The sequence below is a fragment of the Petaurus breviceps genome, unplaced genomic scaffold, assembly GCF_028583685.1.
Source record: "Petaurus breviceps papuanus isolate PSGF00001 unplaced genomic scaffold, PetGlider_PUasm1.0 76, whole genome shotgun sequence".
Taxonomy (NCBI): Eukaryota; Metazoa; Chordata; class Mammalia; order Diprotodontia; family Petauridae; genus Petaurus; species Petaurus breviceps.
Window position 1 is genome coordinate 44964211 of NW_027186473.1, and position 9883 is coordinate 44974093.

The 9883-nt window shown below is 38.6% G+C and overlaps 1 protein-coding gene across 4 annotated transcripts in view; it reads left to right on the top strand.

Annotated features, from left to right (window-relative positions):
• Positions 1 to 9883, top strand: part of IL15 (interleukin 15) — a 160444-nt gene that overhangs the window by 121249 nt on the left and 29312 nt on the right. The gene's annotated exons all lie outside the window — the stretch shown is intronic.

Sequence of the window (9883 nt, forward strand, 5' to 3'; positions counted from 1 at the left end):
CAATTATATTGTAGCAGCAAGCACCCCAAGCATCCTCAGGGTTTGCTGCCAATACAGGTTCTTGAATCTGCTTTGTTAAAGGAAAGCAACTCAAAATGGGTTACAAGCTTACTTTAATCAGTCATAGATGTATCATTTACCTAGTTCAGGGGAAAGAGGTCAGCACCCCGAACTTCAAAGTATACAGACAGAATTATCAAGACAGAGAAACAGATCAAGTAGACAGATTTCCAAACTGTCCAACCATTACATCCATACCCAATCAACATCTGGGTTTCAACATCTGGGTTTTTCAAAGCCGGGGGGGCTCTGGACAACGGCTAGCCCAGAGTTTCATCAAATCACAGAACACTTCTCAAAGTGAGCCCCAAAACAAAGCTACATATCAGGGCTTATATAGCCCTCTCCTGGCTCAGAGAATGTAACAACCTTATTGACTCTCTGGCAAATCAAGAAGCATCTACTGAAAAACAAGCCTCTCACCTCAGGCTCCAGGTGTACTTTAGCCTAGCGGCAGGGAAGATCTTCAAAATTTACATTCCCATTACATATATGTAAAAATAGTTTTAACATTCATTTTTAATTTCTAATACTTTTGAAAAGGATACTATTCCTTCAATATATGTGTCCTCTTCACTGACCAAAGGGACAATGCTTTGATGCCATCTTATTCTGTGATATTTCTCTGTCTTTCCATATATTTCCCCCCAAGTTCCCATAGCAACACAAGATTTAATATGAAGCAAAACACATTTAAATGGATGTGTTCCCATGCTCATGATTAGCATCCCACTTTTGTCTTAACACATCTCTCTTCACAGAGACACTCTAAATCCCTCATCCTACCCCACCCCAAACTATTTCAAAGAGAAAATGGCCCATGGGAAAAATATAGCCCATAATGTGGGCTCATAAAGAGTCAACTCTTCATTTTATATGTAAAGCAGAGCTAGAGAAACCATGTATAACTGAAATTCCTAGATAATACAAATAATTAATTTTAGTGTGCAGATTCAGATTTCTCTTTCACCAAGAGAAAATCCTCAAGTTTTCTTGACTTTTTAAAGATGGAAAGAACATGAAGCCCTAGCTCCCTCCACAATTTAGTGCAATTGCTAACCACTAGTATTCCTTTACACACCACTTCTCACCTCTCCACCCCCTTCAGTCAATTGCCAATCAAAACATTTATTAAGTACTTACTGTGTGCTTAAAATTGTAGCTGAGGGTACAAAGAAAGGCAAAAACAGTCAGGGCAGGAGTGGTTTCTCTTCACCAACCATCAAATTTTCCTTTGTGGAATCATTCAATGCACACCTAGTTTACATATTTGATAGATTAATTCTGTATCTCAGAGAGTTGTTCCCACCTGATAAAGGTGTCAGGGGTATAATGGCAAGCAAAGAAGTAGTCAACACCTTGTTTCAGCTATTTAATTATTTATCACCTTGTTTCAGTTCAAGTTTCTTTTGAACCTTGCCCATGAGTCTTTGTTGAAAAACAGAACTTGTGAACCCCACAACTTGTGAAAGCTAGAACTTGTGAACTCCTGTTGTTGATGCAACAAAAAGGGGAGGAGCTAATGACCATATATAAGGAGAAGCCCAAGTTTGGGGAGAACAGAACTGAGAAAAGAATTCTTATGGTGGCAGAACTGAGAAAAGAATTCTTATGGTGGCTGAGTTGAGGAGGAGAAAACTTATGGTATTCCAGCACTCTGTCTGTTCTGTCTGTGTTGATTTTTGTTTGTGATACTTTGTAGAAAAGCCCTGGGACCTTACTGGAAGCCCTGAAAGAGGATTTTCTGGTTGTCCTGGAGGAGGGTTTTAGAGGTCCTTGGACTTTTCTGATGATTTGTGTTGCCCTCTTGGACCTTGTTTGTATGTCTCTGTTGATTTCATAAGCAGATAGTGAATTGATGATGGTGCTGGCAATGTGCATGAATATTATTGTGGCTCTGTTAGGATTTGTCTTCCCAGAAACAGGAATTTGTGAAGAACTTGAGGTGGACTGGACACTGTGAACTTCAGTGTGGAATGGGAACTAGACAAGGAGCTGAGAGCTGCCTGCCTTTGAATCCAGGTGAAAATTGGATAGATTTAGGCAAGAGCTGGGACCATGGAAGAGGAACCATGGAAGCTGAGAACCAGCCTCAAGTCATGATGAAAACATCCCTCCTTGGGTACTTAATTCTGACTTGAGAAGATCATGATTTACTGGGACCTAGGGGTGGAGAACTTTGACCTTTATATCTTGTGTCCCTTAAGGAGGCTTGCTTCTTAAGGATGATTGAGTTAAGGACTTACTGAATGCTATCTTTTGTTTAAAACTATGTGGCCACTTTAGTTACAACTTATGTCATAACATTGTGAACACTGTACTTTGGCTTCTGTCAATGTTTTGTCTTAGTTTATTACTGAATAAGTAGAGAGTGCACTATATTATATAATCATAACTCTGAAGCTGTTCATAGAAGTTCTCTGGAAAGCTGCTTAGGCTTGGCTTTACAGAAGGTAGAACATATTGTAAATTACTTTTTTGTGTATTGAAGAATATAGGGCTCTCCTTTCACTACCACCCCCATAGATAACATATATTATTATTAATCTCTCTTCAGTTAAGTCTCTCATTAAACCCAAGCCCACCATGGGTCTCATCTATCAAAAGTCCTATTGTTACTCCCCTTCCCTGTCAGAAAGCTACAGAGGGAAATAGTTTGACTCTATTACCCTTTATGTCGTCATTCTGATTACAGAATTAACTAAGTTATATCCAAACCATCATAACTAGTACTCTGACCAAGGGCTCTTTCATGTCCACAGGGCTCTAAAGAGAGCCATCCTTCCTAGAGATAGGTATCATTGGCTGGTAAGCCTAAATGACTTCTCTCTCACTGGAGGTATTTAGGCATAGCCCAGATAATATCTTGTGAAGTATGGTGTAACCTCTGAGGCTTGGCTTAGACTACATAGCCCCATAAGATCTCCTCAACTCTGACAGCTCATGATTCTGTGAGCCACATGAAACATTTGTCAAATAAAGGAGATAGCTGCTCAGCATTTAATAGATTAACAAATGGATGAAACAGTTGCTTCTTTCTACCATGTAAATAAGTGTTAGAATTTAGTTGATCTCTGGCTCCAGGCTCTCCTTTCTCAAGTCTATATTGTACTTAATCACTTTCTGAGAAATCTTTGGTAATCACTCCCTTTGTTACATCATTTAGTTTCTCAAATCTGCCTTAGTTCCTATTATCTACTCTCGGTAATATATCCAACCTCTTCTGCTGCTCACCCAGGTCCTAGCCCTGCCCATCTCTAATGCCAAGCATATAGAAGGCATGCTTGTTCACTGATTGATGTACATTTATAATATTTCATATTATTTCCCAATATACACCAATTAGAGTGTTCTCTTCACTGACCTTTTAGCCTTATAAGCCTTAAAGCTCAAAACTTATCAATAATCAAGTATTAATTAAATGATGACTATGAAGCATTCATTAAACAATAACTGCCATTATAAAAGATGTACCAAAAGTAGTTTTAAGCTTGAATAGCTTAAGTTAAATTAACTTAATCAATTAAAGCTTAAAAGTATACTAAAGATTTTTTTAGGCTAACCTACACTTATGTATATTTTGGAGACAGCTTAGTTTTCATAAAATATCAGTGAGATTAGGAACTAAGACAACTGGATTCTAGCCCCAGTACTTTGCTGCCCAAGAGGCAGTGGAATGCCATTAGTGGAGGGGGCACTGGACTCGGAGGGAGGAAACCTGGGTTTAAATCCCACTAAGACTTTGACAACTGAGTGACAATTGAGGCACACATTGTTATTTTATTTTGAAATAAAATTTTTCATCCTACTATCTCTTTTCTTTGCCAAAATAATGCACTGTGGCAATCGATTCAGCTTGGTCCTCCCAGGTATTTTAAAATTCCACTCCTTCTAATGGTCCCTCACGCGGCTTCATCTTCTTCATCCAGAAAATGGAGATAATAATTGCTAAAGCACCAGCCTTACAGATTTCTTATGAGTTAAAGTTTGCAAAGTGCTTGCAAATCTCCTAGTGCTATATAAATGTCAGCTATTATTAGGTGTGAGACCTTAACTAATTAAATTCGTGTTCTTAGTTTTCTCATCTTGAAAAATGGATCAAATAATCTCCAAATCACTTTGAGATCAAAAATTAGATGATCCTATATCCTCTGGAAGGTTGAACATTCTGGAAATATTTGTTGAAGTAGAAAGTGCTCTGGGCTTGGAGACTGAAAATTGGAGTTTAGTCTCACAGTTATTAGCAGTGTGACTTTAGACATGTTACTCTTTCTTTCCCTCGTCCCCTTTTATAAAACATTTTGCTTCAACTCAGAAGACATGCTCAAGAAAATACTCAAGCAACTCCAGGAAGAGAACATTCCCCTCCCCGCAAACTTTGACTGATGGTACATGTCATCTTCTCTTTTGGTACTTCACGATTTGCAAAGATGTCAGAGATAATGTATTTAAAGTACTTTGGAAATTTTAAAGTACTATATATAAAGGGATTATTATACTTTCATAATCTGGGATCAACATCATCCATTGTATTTAGCCTGATTTTTTCCCCTTTTAATGAAGTCATCATTTATTCTATTGTGGTAATTGTACAGTATATAGTGCTCTTTTGTCTCTGCCATCTGTCACTTTTTACAAGTCTTCACAAATTTGGTTTAATTTTTCACATTCATTGTTCACTATGGCATGATTTTTTCATTGTACTCATAGATACAATTTCTTTAGCTGTTTCCCAACCATTATCTAAATAGTTTGGGTCCAGCTATTGACCTACACCTAATGATGCAATGAGTTAAAAAAAAAAAGTGAGCTCTTTCTTACTATCTTGAACTTCCTTGTATAAGTTTACTTGGTAATGGGACCACTGCATCTGAGTATTAAAAAGTAGTGTAAATTCCAAACTGTTTTTCAGAATGGTTAGAACAATTCATTGCTCCACCAACAGTCAATTAGCATTCCTGTCTTTTCCACAACTTCTCTGATGTCAAAATTTTCAGATTTTTTATTATCTTCATCAACTTAATGAGGATGAATTTCAACCTCAGAGTTGTTTTGATCTATAGTTCTCTCATGATGAGTCATTCTGAACATTTTTTTCAGATGGTTGTTAATATTTAATATCTTTTGGGGGGAAATTCTTTTGTTCATATTCTTTGATTATTTGTCTAACAATTAATGGCTCTCAATCATATAGGTTAATGCCAGTTCTTTCTAGATTTTGAATATAAGACTTTTGTCAAAGATATTTAATTCAAACACTGCCCCCCCACCCAAATGTGGCCTTTCTTATTTTAGTTCCATTGATTTATTTGTGCCAAAAGACTGACGTGGCCAGAAAAGACTATGTTCAGTATTGGGGATCACATATTAAGAAGGACATGTATAACCTTAGAGCATCCAGAGAATAGGAAAAAAAAGAATGGTAAGGCCCCCTGTTTACATAATTTGAGGATCATTTGAAGAATAGGGGGATATTTTATCTGGAGAAGAAAAGACTTGGGGAACATAATAGCATCTTTAAGGATCTAATGAACTATGATGGTGAAGTTGAGTTAGATTTATTCTGCTTTTTCCTAAAGAATTGAGAATTTTAGGAAGGTGAATATAGTCTTTATGTCAAGAACAATTTCCTAACACTCAGTGTCATCCCCAAGTGGAAAGAGCTTTCTGAGCATATAGTAGATTCTCCCTTATTGTTGGTCTTCAAGCAAAACCCAGGTGACTACTTGCTACGTATATTGTGAAAGGGATTCTTTTTGTGGGATGGATTGGATAATAGAACCTCTGAGGTCTCTTGTCGGTCTGCAGTTCTGGAGTTCTATGAAACTGTCCATTCTGTCTTTTGCAAACCTTCTCTAGCCATACTCAGATTGTGAATTTTTCCCCTGTTAACAATTGTGAGAGGTCTATTTTCCCGATAAATTTTGATAGTGTTTAAAAAAACACACCACAAAACTTTTTTATTCATTTGGATTTATGATGGTGCATGTTTAGTAAGATGCTAGCCTAAACCCATTTTTTCACCCAGCTGATACTTTTCAAGTAGTTTTGGATGATTGAAATTACAATCTGCTGTAGAGGATGAGAGGGAATGTGATCTAAGTGCTCATGTGGAGGAATTGTCCTTGACAACAAGAAGGACTATCTCTTTGGCAGAGAATGAATGGAGAGAGGAGAGAGGTGAGCAGATTGGGAGAAGAAAGAGGTCCTCTCCAATGGCCTTAGTTTTCCCAGTAAAGTAAAGGAAAAGCCTCAAAGAAGGGATGGGAAGGTGTGAAAGGCTTTGGATTAACTTTTGTGTGTAATAAAATAGGGAATAGAATAAAAGGACTAATTTGATAATGTGAGAGCCCAGTTTGAGGTTGGATAATATGAATTTGTAGTCTAGCTAGTTAGAACCCTTGTGAGACTTGCCCACTGCATTCAGAAGCTAATGTCTAGGAGCAAAGAAGGCAGATGGTGGGAATAATCCAAGACTGCTATTTGCCAAAAGAAAAGCAACAATGGGACCAGCAGTCAAGAGGATTAGAAGGTGGCGGACAACATATAGTTAAAGTGATTAACTATTGGGTCCAGACTGGGTGAGAACAGTGAAGGAGAGCTTGGATAATGGCCTGAAAAAATACCAAAGGATTGGAGGTCTTAATGTGAGTGAAGAATAGGTTAAGGAAGGGTGGGGTATAGGGAGAGGTAGAATGATGGGAAGTTCTGGTTAGATAAGGATATCAGAGTTTCTAATTAGGGAAATGAAACCCTTATAAACAATGCTGAAACCTAGTGGATAGTCACCCTCTGTGTGACTAAGGTGGGATTAAGAAGACTGAGGAATCAGAAGGTTTGGGACAAGGGTGGGGAGCCTGCAGCCTTGAGGTCATATATGCTCCTTGTGTTCCTCAGGTGAGGCCCTTTGACTGAATCTAAACTTCACAGAACAAATCACAGGTTCCCCAGCCCTGAGAAAATTTGGTGGTGAATCTACATGAATATTAAAGTCCCTCTTATAAGGGCTGGAGTTAGGGAGGGGAGGGCATGAAGATGGTGAATCAGATGCTGAACTCCTAGAGGCAGGAATTGAGAATGATCTGGAATTTGGAATACTAAAGCCACCATAATTTGGGTCCAGTGAAAAATTTTGATTGAACAAACTTTAAAGAGGAAATTTGCTGAATCATAGAAGTAAGGGGAGATATAAAAGTGATGGGGGCATAGGTGGGGGTGAGGCAGGAAATATTCCTATGCTGTCTCCAGGACAAGTGGATGAAGTACCCTTCCAAATAATAGGTTAAGCAGCAGACTACCAAATGAATATAGAAACATTAGTAGCAATACTAGTGGAACCCAGGAGGAAATTTTAGGAAGAAAAAATGTCATTTCGAATGTAGGTAGCACAGTATCTACTGAGTGCTGGATTTAGAGTCAGGAAGACTTGAGTTTGAATCTTGTTTCAGACACTAACTAGCTGTGTGACCTTACTCAAGTCATTTAACCTCTGACAGTCTCAATTTGTTCACCTGTAACATAAGGATAATAGTAACCCCTGCCTCACAGGGCTATTATAGCCAATGAGGTAACGTGCAAAGAACGGATGCTAGCTAACGCAAAAATAAGGTCCCCATCAGGGCAACTAGGTGGCGCACTGGCCCTAGAGTCAGGACGACCTGAGTTCAAATCCGACCTCAGACACTTAACACTTACTAGCTGTGTGATCTTGGGCAAGTCACTTAACCCCAGTTGCCTTGCCTCCCCCCCTCCAAAAAGACAAAATAAATGACCTCACACTAATCTAAGGAATTAGAGAAATAAATGTATCAGTTCCAAATTGGATGGTATAGAAGGTCATATGATTGCTTCTATAGCCCTTAGTAATAGAGTAATCTGTTTAATAGTCCTCATCCCAAGTGGTATTATCCAGTATTTGGACTTAGTATTTCAGTATAGAATATTTTCAGTCCAGGGATTAAAATGTTGAGTAGTCTATATTCATCAAGGTTCTACTTCTTATATGTTGAAGCTGTGCTCTTCCACCATTGAATGCCAGCAGAGGTGCAGGATATCTGTTATTCCACCTAATTTGAATCAGGCTCATCTAGGGGTACACTGGTAAATGTTTAACAACCAGCTCTCCAGAACAGGAGGAAAATTTATAGATATGATGTGGTTTTAAGCTTAATCTGCAGTATTAATATTTTTCTCCATGGTTTTCTTAAATCCATACAATCAATAGAACGATAAATGAAACCCTGATTTCTGAGTTATAAATGTTCATAGGAGCTGGCACCAGCACATCCCTGACCAATTCCATGTAGAGTGGGGAAAATCTACCATAATTGGAAAATGTAGTAAACTATAGCATTGTCCTTATTCAAGGTCCCCACTGGAACACCAGTTGCTTTTAGCCTCTTGGGGAGACAGAAGCTGGTAACAGATTCCTTAGATGGATGCCATTTTGGCATACACTGTGATACTTCCTCTTTCCCCATGCCCAACTCCAGTAGCTTCTTATTACCTCCAAAGTCAAATATAAAGTCCATTACATATCATTTAATGAAAAGATCCTTACACAGAAGGGGAGACAATAACCCTGGCCTCTTCCTACCTTTCCAACCTTCTTAGATTCTACACCACTGGACATTCCACCATATTGGCCTAAGTGCTGTTTCTCACACATCACCTCCTATCTTTTAAATCCTTGCCTTTGCACAATCTTTTCCCCATGCTTGGAATGCTTTCCTTCCCAACCTCTAAGTTTTAGACTCCCTGGCTTCCATAAAGATAACCTCCTATACTACCTGCTCCAGGAGGTCTTTCCTATTTCCTCCAGCTGCCAGTGCCATTTCCTTTTAGGTCCTCCTCCATATGCTCTGTATTTATTGTATTTGTTCTGATTTATATATGTAGTCTCCCTCCATTAGAATGTAAGCTCCCTGTGAGCACAATCTTTTCTTTGTATCTCTAGTTCTAACACACTGTCTGGCACAAAATGAATATTTGATAAATGCTTTATTGATTGATTGATTAAAAATTTCTGTCCCCCTCCCCAAATTAAATGGAACTCTTCCCAATTTTAGATTCTGGAATTTCTAATTCTAATTCAAGGTTGTTAAAAACCTAGCTTTCATTTTCCTGCTTACTTACATTTTCCCTTTCCTTGAGGATCTTCCCCTTCCAGTTTGATTTTTTTTCTTTTAATTAAAGTGGCCATCTCTTGACTCATTTCTGTAAGAGGCCAATTATTCACTGAATAGCCATGACCTCACTCGAAGTGAGAACCTGAAAAGACCTTAGCCTGAAAGGGTCAGGTCCTCCCATTGCATCCTGGGCGATCTCTAGTCTTTCTGATGAATATTGCATCCTGGGCCACTGGACCCAGAAGGCTTTGGAGGAGAAAGTGAGGTTGATGACCTTTACTCAAATGCAAGTCAACTGCAAGGCATGTCATCATTTCCCTGATGTCATGGTCCTCTTTGAAGACAGAAGACAAACAATAATCAGACCAATAATTCTTTTCTGGTTGGTACAGTGGAAGGCCATTGGATATGAAGTCAGAGGACCACTCCCAAATCTGCCAGTTACAACCATGGGTGTGGTAGTTTTCTATTTCTAGATCTTAGCTATTTTTCTCTATAAAATTAGGGGATTGAAATTAATGAATTCCAAGGGACTCTTCTAGCTTCAATGCTTTGATCCTAGTCATGCTTCCCGTGAAGGCCAAACTAATCAATCAACCAATATGGTCTTATTCATGTACATGCCAGGCTATGGTAAGGCCCTGCATAGGCAAATACAACAAATGAAACAATCCTTATTCAGAAGGGGAGACAAC